Genomic DNA, 16,669 nt, shown 5'->3' with positions numbered 1-16,669 from the left:
AAACATGCAAGATTAGTCTATGTCCTGTGAGATTTCAAATAACTTTGAAAGACATTAGAATTTTTATTATAAATTAGCAGGAAGTATTAAGTAAAAGTAAAATGTTTCTTATTTCTTCTATATCTTATGAGATTGATGAAGGGCCTTAGGTTGGATGTGTGATTTTTATTCTGTTCTTGCACTAATTGGAATGAACTTGCACTAATTGGCTTTGTTGTTGTTTCTAGTGACCAATCTTTTTATGTGCAAAAGCTGATCTCTCATTATGACCAATCTTTTTATATGAAGCTCTCATGCAATGAACTTGTTGCTGATTACCTGGTTTTGTTTGTCAAACTCCTAGATTTCAAAGCTGTTTGGGTCTGAATTTCTATTGAAATTGTACTTAGCAGGAGCATTTGTACTTAGCAGGAGCATCGGGTGGATCAGAGGTAAAATATGCAACCACGGAACATTATCAATATACTCTCTTTGGTTTTTAATGAGATTTTTCGAATAAAATGTGTGTGTGTATGAGTGTCTCATAATATATTAGAAAATGGATATGTTTATCTATCTATATATGTGTGTATGTTACCATGTCTGTATCACACTAGTTAAAGTACAAGTAAAAGTGTCTGTTGAACAAACTAGTATTGCTGCAAATATATATGTTATTGATTCATTGTTATTAGGAGCTATATAATTATGATAATTAATTTATAATCTCTGCTTTTGCTCAAACACCTTGTCTTCCAATGCTGATACTTAGATTTGTAGCTTGTGTGAAAATCATATTGGCTTATGATTGGATGGGAACTAAAGTTTGTCACAAATGATTTTTATATTTTTGGTAATATATATAAATATATATATATTTTAAATAGGACTCAAAAACACATATTACTCTCTTAGCAAGATAAAGGCATTATGGAAGTGGAAATTTTGAGAGGAGGATAGTTCTTACTTGCATGCCTTTTTTCTTCTTTGGTTTTTTTAAATAATAATTTTGGCTTTTTAATTTTTTTTTTTTTTTTGACAAAGCTCTTTAATCTATGTGCTTCTATGATGTATTGTCCTTTTATTTATTTATTTTAATTATTGATGGTGGATTTTCCTGAAATATAAGAGGTAATCATAATACTTGTTGTATACTAGACGTGCACTTCATTTGCACTATTTAGATCTGGATATATAGTCTGTTAATTAAATAGGAATAGTTTTAGTTGATTATTTTTTTAATTATGATATTTCAATAGTATTTGATTTTTATTTAATTGTAAATTTATATATGAGGTTGAGCAATTATGTTCAAATTGGTTTAGATGTATATTATGTATTGTTTTGTTGTATTTCAAGTAGAATAGAGTGGTAGAAATTAATTGAATTTTGGAGAAACATATCATTTGATTATACACACCAAGTATTTATTATAACTAAATAAAAATTTAAGTGGGATTAGAGATGCTTTTTTAGATCGTTAATCCTCATAATGTCAATGTGAATAGGGAATCAACCGGCATGAATACTTAAATTATAAATATATATTCACTATGCTTTTAATTTAGATTTAATTAATCCAAATGGCATTAATGTATATGTTCTTGATTTCTTTTGGTGTTGTTCTTCTTCATCAATGATTAAATATTGTTAGAAAAAAATAAAAGATTAGTGATTTGACTAATATATAATCTTAATCCATTTGGAAACCCATGAACCAAAAGGCATGTGGTCGAGTCCCTTGATAGGTCCGACACGTGCGGGCACGGATGCTGAGACTCATGCAGTGTTTTGCCTTAATGCATGCAGAGCATGCACATGAAGATACCACTAATGATGAAGTTTGAATCATGAGAGAGTGACTTATAGAACTTGGGTGCTTCATAGCTAGTTTCATTGACATATGATTTCTATTATTCATGTTTTACTTGTGTATGAATATGTTTTAGATATTATGAAAGATTGACCTTACTTGCTTTGAATGCTATTGAACTTGTGTTTTATTATTAATAAATGATTTTGTTTATTATATAGAGTTTGTGAAATGATATTGATTACATGTAATATAGGGAAATGAACCAAGAAAAAAAAAATAATATCAATATATAAAAAATACTATCACAAACGGAATTTCATTGGTAACAAAGACTTTTAGGGACGGAATTTCGTGGGTGATAAAAACTATTAGTGACGAAATTCCGTTGGTAATAAACACATTCAATGATGGAATTCCGTGGGTGATGAAGACTATCATAGACGGAATTCCGTTGGAAATAAACACTTTCAGTGACGTAAATTCTATTGGTAATAAAACCTTTAGTGACAAAAAATTCCGTTGATAATAAATACCTTTAGAAATGGAATTTCCATTAGTAATAAACACTTCAGTGATGGAAATTCCGTTGGTAATAAATATTTTCAGTGACGGAATTTTCGTTGGTAATAAATGCTTTCAGTGACAAATAATTCCGTTGCTAATAAACACCTTCAGGGACAAAATTTCCGTTACTAATAAACATCTTCAGGAACGGAAAATTCCGTTGGTAATATTTTAATATCACCAACGGAATTAATTTTTCCAACGGAATAGCATTATCCACTTGCTTTTCAGCGACGGAAATTTCCAACGAAATATTCCGTTGGTAAAAGTTATCACCAACGGGATTTTACCTATTAGTGACGGAATTTTCCGTCTCTAATGCCCATGTTTTCTTGTAGTGACTCTCTTTAAACCCCCTAGCCATAATTACAAGCCACAAAGCTCAAACATATCTGGCCGAAATGACAGATAAATTAGACACAGAAATTTCTCATTACTAGACTTGTGGCTCCACTAAAAAAGGTAATTAAGAATAATGAAAAAGAAAGCCATACAAACTTCCAACCTGAAAAACAAAGACTTGGATCCAGCATGGCAACAATGTGAATCAAAATTTCAGCCAATTCAACACTTATCTTTATCTTTTTTTTTTCTTAAGCAATAAAATCTGACGCTAACTACCAAACAAAACCAAAAAATAAAAGATAAACGCTAGAAGATAGAAAACACTTGAAGATCCAAAGACTTGGACGTGGAATTGAGATTTAAAGGCAAACATACCTAGTATATAAAGGTGTTAAGGATGAACTGAGTGCAGAATAAAACAAGGGTGAAGAACACAACAATCAAGAAATTGCATCTAACGAATGGAATTTGGGGGAAGTTGAAGATCATCATAGTTTTTGTGAGGATTTTACTCGAATCAAAGCAGTGTCAACGAAATTGAAATAAACTGATCGACGAATTACAGCAACAAATAGAAGCCAATCAACAGTGAAGCGCTCAAAATCATCAACTTGTGGTGCAGATCTCTTGATAATGGTGCCCACTGCCGATAGTGACGACGATGAAGGTCTTGATGTCGACAGCGATGATGGTGTCAACGGCTAACGGAGAGGATGAGGGAGAAAGAAGAGATGCAACCCCACTTCTAAAGAGTTCCAACTAGTTGGGGGAATGGGGAGGAAGTCAATATTTATATTAGATCCACTTCAGCCACTTCAGTTGCAAAGAGTCTGAAGTGGATCTAATATAATTTTCACTTTCGGGAGAAGTGGGGAAGTGTCACTTCCCCATTTCATGACAAAAGAACAACTGAAGGTGGGAGGCAACCCACTTCAGCCCAAACGAACAATCCTTAACATTCTAAACCTACTCATACCATGAGTAATATAAAATACAAGTGGGTAAGGAAACACTCCACTTCCACAACATTGAAAGTGAACTTATAAACGGATCATAGATTCTGAAAACAAAAAAAAAACTTATCTCAAACACCTACACACAAGTTCTGAGGACTATCAGAAACACTCTTCTTTGAAAATAATATGCCAATAATAGCATCTCTAATCCAAAGCAAACAAACTTCATAGCAAAACGACAACTAAAGTTGGTATCTTTTTAACATCTAATCATGATTAGTGGACTAATAAGGGTTTCAGATTCATATGATACAAGATTTCAACAAGAAGATTACATACTTTACTAACTTAAGATCATAAACATCCATGATCACCTAATTGCAAGGTGTTTTCCTAGTGTCTGCAGGTTTGCATATAGTTCCGAATTTTTTTTTTACATTTTCGGTTCCGTAACCCACACACACACACATATATGTACTCAAATAAAAATTTCCTCATGCAATGAAAGTAAACTAGATATTCTCATAACTCAAATAACCCTTGCAACCTTACAGTTATACAGATCCAAGAAAGCAAGAAATCCCATACCATCAAGAGCTTAAACAACCATGCATGAAACACGACAAATGCCTATGAAGGATATAGATCAATTACTGCCTAAACTAACATGAAACAAATCCGTAAACACATTCCTAAAAAACAATCAGAAGCCACCTACCTTCTTCCCTTTGCAGCTATGCTTCTAATCACGATGACCTTGAATCTTGCCACTAAGCCCACTTGCCACAAAAATTTGGGTAAAGAACTCTCAAATCCCCAGATCTCTTAATGCCACAATCAAAAATTCAAAATGGACACGTTGGCGCACAATAAAAGATTTGTGGAACACATGAAACAACTAAAAAGGGTAGTTATTTAAGGTATAAGGAAAGATCTTATCCAATTGTAAACCAAATAAAAAAAAAATTAAACTAACTTAAATAAACTTCCTAATTAAAAAAAATATGGGGCCCACATGTTTGATGAAATGGTAAACTAAAATTGTAGGTTGAAAGCCATGCCTTTGAACTTGGATTTAAATATGTTTTTGGTTCCAATGGTATTATGTTATCATAGTTGGGTTAATGTATTATGTGATGCTTTATTTTGTTGAGTTGATTCGATTCATAGTTGCATAAGAAATTCCTTACTTACATTTCTTCATGTTTTCATTCTTGGGGTAATTAGAGGTCTTCCGCATGAGCTATGCTAGAAGGATTTAGACATCCTATAGTATGAACTTCTTATGCTTGTATTGATTTTAACTTTAGTGTGTAGTTTTAATATTCTTAGAAATCAATTCCCATTATAGGACATCCTAAAGAAGCTTGATCTAGTTTTGGGCTTGGAATTGTTTAAACATTAGCTAGGTAAGTAACCCACATACAACTATTTAACTATTTTTTTAATAAAATCTCAGCTATTTGTAAATTTATTTATCTCCTTGAGTATTTAGTCATTTGTTTACTTGGAAGATAGTTGATATACTACTTTGAAAAATGAAATCATGGAAACATTTAGGGTTTATATGTTCATAGTACATTTTCTTTACTTAAATGAGAACTTAGAAAATTTATGTTATAATTTCTGTGATATTATTCAGTTTTATGATTGAAAACCTTGCAACATTCTTTGATGATTATAGGAATCTAGTTTCTTTAAATATATTGATATTTTTGAAACTTTGGAAAAATTGTTTTGTTATAATTACTTTTAGTTTTAAAATAAATTATGCCCTAACCCGGTTAATGGAGGTCAACATTAACCATGTCGACATGAGCTTCTGAGATTGAGACTATAATTTCAAGCCAGGTTGTTAGTGAAACAATAATGGTTTGATATTCTAACTTGGCTGTCGAGGTAAAATAAATAGGTTTTGATAATTCTTACTCAAGCGCCATTAAGGCAAAACAAATTATTGCTAACATTCTGACTCGGGTGTTACCAAGGTAAAATAAATAGCAATATTAAGTTCGAGAGACATAATTTTCGAATACTGTTATGTTATGAATTTGTACCTTTGTTAAATTATTTTGGTTTTGAGAATTGTATTTTGATGATCATTGTACTCTAATATGCAATACAAATATTTCCAATTATCTTAGATTTTTCTAAAGGACTTTGCATAGGTTTGTTATATATTTTTACTCTTACATCTTAACTCATAAACTTGGCGTGTTTTTAATAATTTTTAGTTGACTCTTCACTGGCCTTTTAAACTCAATATTATTGATTTTCGCTTTCAAATTTTTTAGTAGACAACTTAGCAGTAGTCACCGAGTAGCAGGCATAGCCTAGGCATTGACTATATTACACTACGTCTTCATTTTGCTCTTATTATAGTTCGTGAAAACTTTTGTATCTTTATTTTGTTCTTGTTTAAATCTATGGGACCACGTGATTTGTAATCCATTAGGCACCAAGTTATTTAGTGATTTTGTTAAACTATTCTCTAGTATGTTCGATTCTAAGCAGGTTATTAAGACCTTGCATGCCCACTTGATTTTCACCTTATGGGTGTGCAGTCGTTTGTCAGCGCTCTTAGTCTGTTCAATTAGGTTTGAATGCGTGAAATGAAGCATTATTATATACTTGGAAGGATGTGACCAGCTTCAGTGATGGGCCAGTGACTTACAAAGTCACAATGATGGTATCAATGGGGATTTCAAATGTTGCTCAAACAATTATGCTTATTTTCAAGAGGCAAGGCCAACCTTAGGCATAGGCAACCAAGGCCTATGCCTGGGGCCCCAAGATTTCTAAGGGCACATAATTTATATATATATATATTCTGTCATGCCCTGAACCCGGCTCAGTGGACTCAGGGCGCCGACAAACGGCACCTACAAGTCCAAAACCTAGACATACAAGGCCTCAAAAACTTGATCCAAAATAGAAAAAAGAAACAGACTAAGTGTTTTGCAAAAACAATACAAACATTTTCAAATAAAATGTAGGCCCACAATAAATGGGATATATTACATGCTAATTATTCGGCGATTGCCCAATGATCCCTGCTAAGCTATCAGCCACTCAACTCTACTCCTGATTTGAAAAGAGATATCAACAATATTTATGAGTTTGATAGCCCAGTAAGCACCCACTAAAAATATAGGGATCATTTACAAAAATCATAATTTATCAAAATCAAAAATCAAATTTATTTCAAATAAACACAAATGTCAAAAACTAAGCATATAGGTCCCCCAAAACTATTGCCGAAACAAAATAACAGAATTCATATATTTACCCTCGGTGACCCGAGCCAGAATTATCAAAGGTCATATTTTTACTCTTGGTGACTCAAGCAAGAATTATCAGAGTCCGTTATTCTTCACCGATGGAAAGCGGTGGAAATTATAGTTTCCATATCAGAGTACATGTTGACATGGTCAGTGTTTAACCCCCACGACAGTGACTCCATGTCTTCTTCTTCAATCTATTGACTACATCAAAGAGAGTGTGAAGCTTGAGAGTGATCCTGGTTACCATCATCAGTGGTATCAGAGAATTTGGTAACAATGTCAGCTGGTTCATCGAATGCTTCTCAACCTAATGTTCTACTCTTCAGGGGAGAGAACTATAATCTATGGAGTTTGAAGATGAAGGCTGTCTTCAGATCCAAAGACCTATGGAGTATAGTTGAGAAGGGGGTAGGTGAAGAACGACAATAATCGTCTCCACGAAATCATGAAGAAAGATGCAAAAGCTGTTTGTCTGATTCAACAGAACCTGGATGATCGAGTTCTTCTTTGAATCACAGAGGCAAAAATAGCGAAGCAGGCATGGGATATCTTTCGAAGACTCACTATCAAGGAAACACCAACAATATCACTGTAAGACTTCACTCCTTGCATCGTGAACTCGATGCAACTAAGATGAAGCATGGAGAGAAGATTGAAGATTATATTACAAGAGTGCTTGATGTCGTCTACTAGATTAAGATGCTTGGAGAAGAGTTCCCAGACAAGACGGTGGTAACAAAGATTCTCAGAAGCTTGACCCCCAGATTCACAAATGTCGTCTCTTCCATTGTTGAAGCTAAGGACCTCAATATCCTCGCAATTGATGTTCTTTGTGGCTCACTTCGGAGCCATGAATCCATTCTGAATAATGCAGGTGACCAAGATGAAGACAAGGCACTGCATGTGAGGACCACTCCATCATGTGATCATTTTAATAGAGGAGGAAGAGGTCGTGGACGTGGTGGCTTTAACAGAGGGAGAGGAAGAGGACGAGGGCGAGGAAGGAACTCAGACATCTTTCACCATGCCGACAACTCAAGACAGCACAAGAATGTGCAGTGTTTCATCTGTAAAAAAATTTGGACATGTTAAATCACAATGCTGGTATAGAAGTAAAGAAGCAACATAACAGAAGAAGCAAAGGAGCAAGATGAAGGTCTTCTCTTCATGGCAAGCACTGAAACTAGAAGTGAAGAAGGAGTGAAGTGGCTCATTGACAGTGGTTGTTCTAACCACATGTCAGGCGATCGAAGGTTATTCAAGAACCTGGAAAGCACACCTCAGCATAACATCCGACTTGGAGATGGCAACTTACTTCAGGTTGCAGGAATTGGCACAGTAATTCTTCAGGCCAATTCTGGAAAGAATCATATACTCATTAATGTACAGTTTGTACCCAAATTGGCGCATAACCTACTGAGTGTTGGTCAGCTTATGAGCTCTGGATACAAGGTGGAATTCACTAATAGAGAATGTATTGTGAAAGAAGTTCAATCTAACACACAAGTGGCCAGAATTCCTTGACCTCTCATAGGTTATTCCCACTAGAAGCAGATGATGTGCTTGCTGCTCATGTTATACAGAGAGATGAAGATCTCTCAACTCTCTGCCACAGAAGGTATGGCCACCTTAATAAGATAAGCCTGAACTATCTCAATGAACATCAGTTGGTTGATGGTCTCCCCACCATCACCCATATACAACCATGTGAGGCATGTGCTCTTGGAAAACAAGCTCATCGTGCATTTCCAAAAGGGCAGGCATATAGAGCAACAGCCCCACTCGAGCTTGTGCACGGAGATCTAGTTGGGCCAATGCAGACCCCATCCTATGGAGGTAACCTTTACTTCTTTCTCCTAACTGATGATTTTTCGAGACACAGCTGGGTCTATTTTCTTCAATACAAGAGTGAAGCTTTACAGAAGTTCAAAGTTTTTAAGCTTGTTGTTGAGAAGCAATATTCAACTCCGGTGAAGGCCTTCCGCTCAGACCGAGGAGGAGAGTTCACCTCTGGCGCCTTCAGAGCATTCTGTGAAGAAACTGGAATAAAGCACCAACTCATTGTACCCCGAACGCCGCAGCAGAACGGCGTCGCTGAACGGCGAAATCGCACTGTAACGGAGATGGCCAGAACCATGTTGAAAGATGCTTGTTTGCCTACAGAACTTTGGGCCGATGCGGTGGCGACTGCTGTACATGTAATCAATCGATCGCCAACGGTTGCATTGGAGAAGCTGACCCCGTATGAAGCATTGACCCGCCGGAAGCCCAAGGTTGATCACCTACGAGTGTTCGGATGTGTTTGTTATGCTCTGGTTGATCATCAACAAAGACAGAAGATGGATGCCAAGTCAGTTAAGTTGGTGTTTATTGGCTATTCTGAAGATTCGAAAGCTTACAGCTGTTTCAATCCTGTGACAAAGAAAGTCCACATCAGCCGTGAAGTTACCTTCTTCGAAGAGAAACTATGGGATTGGAGGAACGATGCTGAATTGGATGCAAGAGCTTTCGCGCCAATTGCCAGCATGGAAAGTGAGTTAGTTAATACCGGTTCATTTAAAACTCAGCCGTCCGATCCATCTTTTGAACGGTCAGATGACTCTGATAATTCCAGAGAAGATATAGAACCTCAATCATCGTCTACAACCTCGCCTCCAGCTCCCGAGAGGTATAGACGCTTGGAAGATATTTATAATTGTTCCTTTGCACTAACTACTGCAGATCCTAGCACATTTGAAGAAGCATCAAAGCATGAGGGGTGGATGGCTGCCATGAGAGATGAAATGGAGTCCATTCAAAAGAATCAGACTTGGTATCTCACTGCTCTACGGAAGGGAAGAAGGCGATAGGTCTAAAATGGATTTATAAAACCAAACTAAATCTAGATGGGTCAGAGCTCAGGAAGAAAGCAAGAATTGTTGCTAAAGGATTTGCACAGCAGGAAGGCATTGATTTCACTCAAGTCTTCTCTCTATGGCGCGAATGGAGACGTGCGGCGTGTTCATGGTCGTTGGAGCTCAAAGAAATTGGCAAATATTTCAGCTAGATGTCAAGACGGCATTCCTGAATGGGGACATATCCGAAGATGTATATGTAAGCCAACCAGAGGGTTACATAGTCAAAGGAAAAGAGCAACTTGTCTACAAGCTTCGAAAGGCTCTCTATGGTCTTCGCCAAGCACCTAGAGCTTGGTATGGGCGCATAGATCAAGAGTTCATTCAAATGGGTTTCACTCGAAGCATCAATGAGCCCACAGTTTACACAAAAATTCAGGAGGAAATTCTGAAATTCTCATACTATGTATCTATGTAGACGATATTCTCTACATGGGTTCCTCTGATGAGATCTGAGTGAATTCAAGGAGAAGATGTTGAGAACCTTTGAAATGACTGACCTTGGTTGTCTGAGATATTTCCTAGGCCTAGAAGTTGTTCAATACAACGAAGGCCTATTTGTTTCTCAACAAAAATATGATGAATACTTACTCAAAAAGACTGGGATGCTGAATTGCAGAAAATTCTCAACTCCTATAAATGCAAATGAGAAGCTAAGCTTGGAAGATAGTTCAGGGAAAACAGATCCAGTTCTGTATAGAAAGGTTGTAGGAAGTCTCCTCTACCTCACTCATACCAGACCTGATCTGGTATTTGCTGTTGGGATTGTCTCAAGGTTCATGCAATCACCCTCCTTGCATCATTTTGGCACTGTAAAGAGAATCCTACACTATGTTGCAGGAACAATTGGTCATGGTCTCATGTATAAAAATTATGAAGAATTGAAGCTTTGTGGCTTTACTGATAGTGACTGGGGAGGTGCAACTGATGATCGAAGAAGCACATCGGGTTGGTGCTTCTCTCTTGGGTCAGCTGTTGTGGCATGGAGTTCAAAGAAACAATTGATCACAGCTCTCTCAAGCACAGAGGTGGAATACATTGCTGCTACCTCTGCTGCCTGTGGCACCATGTGGCTTCGACGTTTATTATCTGACTTTGGTATGAAGTTCACTGAGCCAACGGTGATTCAATGTGACAACAAGTCTGCTATTTCGATAACTCTGAATCCTACCATGAATGGCCGCACAAATCACATTGACACTAGGTTTCATTTCATTAGAGACTTGGTGTGCAATGGTGAGATCAGTGTGGTTTATTGTAGTACAAATGAACAAGTTGCTGATATCTTTACAAAGGCCCTTCCAAGTTGCAAATTTGAGTATTTTAGAGAAGCTTTAGGAGTTACAAGTCTCTGAGTAAGAAGAGGATGATGAGATATCTGCAGAATTCTACTCAGAACTTGTGTCGATGACAAATCAACTTGAGTGCTATACATCTTGTGCTCAGTTGACTTGGTCATAGAGTCAACTACTACTGTACTGATTCATTAAGGAATGTATGCTGATTGGACTTCACCGAATCTTGCTGTGGAGGCTGATTGGACATTATCTTTTTGTTTGTTGCTTGTTGTTATTTCTTTTGTAATCGTGTCAACATCTCTGTTGGAATGTTGCTCTTCCTTTCTCTATATATGTTGTTGTATTGCCTTTGCTAATGTTAAGTTGAATTCATGAAGAATTAATCTGACTCCATGTCTTCTTCTTCAATCTATTGACTACATCAAAGAGAGTGTGAGGCTTGAGAGTGATCCTGGTTACCATCATCATTTTTCACATTCGGTTGTATAGCATTGCTTTCGATTACCTCCATGGAAAATCTCTGGCTGGTAGCTGGAGAACTTCCCACAGAGAGACAAAAACTTTGTAGCGTAGCCGGTCACAGACACGGTAGACATAGTGGCGCTCCTCAATCTTGGCGTACTCAGGGTCAGACTCTTTGAAAAGCCTGACGAGCGATGCTTTCGATCGAAACGTGATTTGAGAGCTGGGCACCATTTAGAGGTGAAGCTGATCTTGTTGAACTTCTCCTTCTTCAGTTGTTTGAGCTGGAGGCCAAGAGCTTGACAAAGAACTCAGAGATGCGGTCCTGGAAGAACTAGTAGGCTTGATCGCTGGCATAGCGGTCCACGGCTTGCTCGCGAGCTTGATCTTCTTCTTGTGCTTCTGCTTCCTGACCTTCTCAATCTCGACCTCCACTTTGGTGAGCTCGACAGTGATAGCAGATGACAATGGAAGCGATGATGGCAGCGATGGCGGCGGCGAGCAGCGATGGTGACGTGCATCATCGGCAGCATGGGACGACGACGATGGTGGGCAATCATAGCAAAAAGGCAGCAACCATATGCAATTATATATATATATATATATTAAATTAAAAAAAACATTCTTTTTTTATTTTTGCTTTTGTTAAATCTTCTCTGTTTTTTCTTTTACGAAATTTTTTTCCTTTATCCTTCTTCTTTATTTTTCCTCTTTTTATTTCTTGATGTTTTCATAATCTAGAGTCGGTGGGTGTGGAAGGGAAGCAGCAACAGCAACAATTGCAGGCAGGTGCATCGAACAGACCAACGATGATAGCGACACCAACAAGAGAATAAGGCATGCTTGGCGGCATTATCTCAGCCACTCAAGCAACCATGGCGGCTTCAACATCGAACACGGCAAGTAGCAACGGTGTCAAGCTATGATAGCGGTCATTAGCGACAGCAGTGTGCTGCCGGCCGGCGTCAACAGCGTCCTGCATAATTGGCGGCATTATCTCAGCCACTCAAGCAACCATGGCGGCTTCAACATCGAACACGGCAAGTAGCAACGGTGTCAAGCTATGATAGCGGTCAATAGCAGCAACGGTGACGCTGTCGGCAGGCATCAACAGCGTCCTGCATAATTGGCGGCATTATCTCAGCCACTCAACCATGACGGTCCCCCAAGCTTTCTTCTTCTTTTTTTTTCTTCAAATCTTATCTTCTCTTCTTTTTAATTTTTTTTCGGCCTCCGGTCCCCCCAAGCTTCCTTCTTCTTTTTTTATTTCTCTTGTCTTTTTCCTTTCTCCTCTTTTTTTTTTCTCGGTCTATTTTTTCCTCTTTTTTTTAAAAGCTCCTTTTAAAAGCTTTATCCGTCCTTATCCTTATCCCAACCCCTACCACAAAATCTTAACCTTCTACGGACCAAGTCAAAATAATTGGATAAGAACTTATTTAAAATTTTAATTAAATTTTTTTTTGAAATTAAATTAAAATTTAAAATTCAATTTGCCTCGGGATACGTATTAGTATGTCTCGAGATTTGCATTTTCTTAAGTTGCTTCTAGATATGTTCTCAGGCTATATGAAATTTAGGATTGACTTGAGATACGTATTTGGGCTATCTTAAGATTTGAGATTGCCTCAAGATATGTGCTCTCAAGGGCAATCTTGTAATTTATATATTGCCTAGAGATTTGTTCTCAAGAGCAATCTTGTAATTTGCATTTTGCCACGAGATATATGTTTTCAAGGGCAATTTTTGTAATTTGCATTTTATTATTTACCTCGAGATATGTTCTCAAGGGCAATTTTGTAATTTATATTTTACCTCGAGATATGTGCTCTCGGCTGATCTTGCGATTTAAATGTTTTAGATTGCCTCGAGATCTGTGCTCTCGGCTGATCTTATGATTTGAATATTTTAGATCGCCTCGAGATCTGTGCTCTTGGCTGATCTTATGATTTGAATATTTTAGATCACCTCGAGATCTGTGCTCTCAGCTAATCTTGTGATTTGAATATTTTTTGATCGCCTTGAGATCTGTGCTCTCGGCTGATCTTGTTATTTGAATGTTTTAGATCACCTCGAGATCTGTGCTCTCGGCTGATCTTGTGATTTAAATATTTTAGATCGCTTCGAGATCTGTGTTCTCGGCTGATCTTATGATTTGAATATTTTAGATCACCTCAAGATCTATGCTCTCGGCTGATCTTCAGATTCTAAATTCTTAGATTATCTCGAAAATGTCTTCTAGACTTATCTTGAATATATCCAAATATAATGAAATTTATTTATTTTTACCACATGTTGTCCTAGTTCGATTATGATTTGACTGTATGTAATTTTATTTTAAAATTTTTATTCGATTTGAATTAGAACATGCAATCTTTTACATAAACATACCTCCTTCCAAACCCTAGCTGTCGTGCCTTCAAAGTGCTCGCCAAAAGCTCCCCAAAAAGTCTCCCAAAAATATGGCAAATGGCGTATTTATAGTTCAGATTGGCGTCTGTCACGTGCCCTCACGCGCCCGTGAGGATTTTCCACGTGTCCGTGTGGGCTGCAGGAATTTCCATGCGGGCTACAGTGATTTTCACAAACGCAATCCAAACATTCTCCTCTTGAGGCCACATAATTGGGTACATGATCATGTGGCAGGATATAAGACTTTTCTTCATCGACATGTCTTCGAGAGAACTTGCTATCTTCACAAAGGGAAGGAACATAAAGATGTGATTGCCTTTGTGCCCTTCCAACTAGTGAATTGATTTGAATCTCCATGGAAGTTGGCACACATCTTCACATTCATGAACTCCTCTAGTTTCTTGCTCTTTGAATTGCACAAGAACTCTCAACATTGGGCCTTTATAGCCTATCTTTGCTCCCTTTTAATTCTTCAAGGCATTCACAACCTAATTGCACAAAAGAACACTAAATACATAATATGAGACATAAACCATAGTAAAGATGATGCTCAATGCATGTAAAACATATATAAAAATATGTCTATTCAAGCACTTATTTGATAAAAAATATTTATTTCAAGATAATGATAAATTATAATTATTCATCCATTTTATTTATTGAATTTTAACTCATTGTTCTCAAAATTTTTAAATTTAAACTATAGTTTTATTTTAAATAAACTCAAAGAAATCTAGTTCTCTCTCTTAATAATATCATTCATATATAATTTCAGGGTTCGCCCATGATGATGCCCCTAACGTAACACTATTCTTCCTATAAAGGACTTGAATACTGGTTCCAAATTCAAACTCATATTTACCAAGACGACCTCTGGGTCATCCTTTATATCTCGTTCATAGGCAAACACCATCCCGTTCTCATCAAACAAGCTACCTAAGATCTTAACCCATTTCAGGGCAAGCCAAGGTCCGTTAAGGCTGGTGTCATGAAGAAGACACTCGTGGAGTGTGAGGAGCCGGCCATGGAAAGGAAGACTAAGCTCTATGCTATGTCATTGGAATCCATGGTGGATTTTACCATGATGAGTTTGGGAACAACAGACATTCAGGTAATCTCAACAACAGTGAATGAATGGAACGGTGATGCTAAGAAGAAACCGTCTTACTTGGTGTAGTGTCCGTGTGATCGGTGGAGAGAAGCTGGTGGCATGCCATGCGCAGTTGTACCTGTACACAGGGAAAGAGTAAGACGTACATGATGGCATTCGGAGGGAATGATGGGACAAAAGTGGAGGCTATAGCTATGTGCCATCTTAACAGATCTAAGTGGCACTTGAAGCACTTGGCTTTCCAAGTGCTCAAGGTGAAGCCTGGGAGTGTGCCAATTTTCCACTTCATGCCAAAGGATCATGTTCAATGAAATGTTAGGAAGAAGTAGGTAGGGGCAGTTCTCTACGTGAGACTGTGTTTACTAGTTTATTCCCGTATTATGGCATTGTGGCAAGGAATAATAAAATTTCCTTTGTGTGTGTTTATAAGGCACTGCTCATCTTGCCATATGTTTTATGATATGGTAAGAAAGCTTTCCTTCAACATTAGCTTGGTTGCATGTTCCTAAGTCAGTCAATTCCTGGGAATCCATTAAATTCATATTGCAATAAACTATAATTATTCTAGAGTTAACAGTGATGTATCAAACCAGTTAATTAAATAAACTGTACCATTAAATCATGGATTAGAAATAATGATTGAATGTTTTGATTTTTAAATTATGCATATACCTCCACCATTTCTCCCTTCACTCATATGTTTGAAATTTCCACATAAATATGATATGCATCTAGATAAATATTTTTCAACATATGAGTATAATAATTTAGATCTCCCTAGAAATGATAAGCCATGCACTTGTCAAAATATTACATACCTTGATTGCCCTGCAACTTGATGTTTAGATTTTTTTTGTTCATCATACTATCAGAAATACACTAAATTTAGTGCATGCAACATCAATATCATGCGTCATAAGTCCAGTCGCAGTCAAGCAGGTTTAACAATGTTACTAGAGCTGATCTTAGAGAAAATGGGCACTAGGCAAAATCATAATAAATATTTTTAATTATTTTTATCAAATAATAAATCATATAATAAAATAAATTTTAGAGCTTAAAAAAATAATGAAAAATTTTAAAATTATAATTATGTGGAAAGGATTATCGCAATGAGTAAAAAGTTTTAATATAAGTTTTTAAAAAAGAAAACATGAATTGTGAGACCTAGAAATTTATGGGGCCCTATTATAAGTGTTATAGTTTAAAAATAATTAAAATTTTTAAGATAATTATATGTATAAGATTATAGGATGATAATAAATAAAAAAGTTAAATATGAATTTTAAAAATGAAAATTCTGAGACCGTGAAAAATTGTGGGGCCCTATTAGCACAAGTGTTATAGTTTAAAAGAAATTAAAAATTTTCAAGATAATTATATGGATAGGATTATAGGATGATAGTAAATAAACATTTAAAATATAATTTAAAAAATGAATAGTGAGGCGCTGTAAAATTTACAGGGCCCTCAGGCTAAATTTGTTACATATTTTATAGTTGAAAAAAAAATTAAAATTTTTGATATGATAATTATATGGATAGGATAATA

At 36.5% G+C, this 16,669-nt stretch overlaps 1 pseudogene; it reads left to right on the top strand.

Moving 5' to 3' along the window:
• The first annotated feature begins 12,614 nt into the window (after nucleotides 1–12,614).
• Nucleotides 12,615–15,429, top strand: LOC120254182 (annotated as a pseudogene).
• Nucleotides 15,430–16,669: the final 1,240 nt, after the last annotated feature.

This window comes from Dioscorea cayenensis, unplaced genomic scaffold, assembly GCF_009730915.1.
Source record: "Dioscorea cayenensis subsp. rotundata cultivar TDr96_F1 unplaced genomic scaffold, TDr96_F1_v2_PseudoChromosome.rev07_lg8_w22 25.fasta BLBR01000375.1, whole genome shotgun sequence".
In the NCBI taxonomy this organism is placed as follows: domain Eukaryota; kingdom Viridiplantae; phylum Streptophyta; class Magnoliopsida; order Dioscoreales; family Dioscoreaceae; genus Dioscorea; species Dioscorea cayenensis.
The sequence above is the reverse complement of the archived record's forward strand: the minus strand, read 5'-3'. Positions and strand labels throughout refer to the sequence as shown.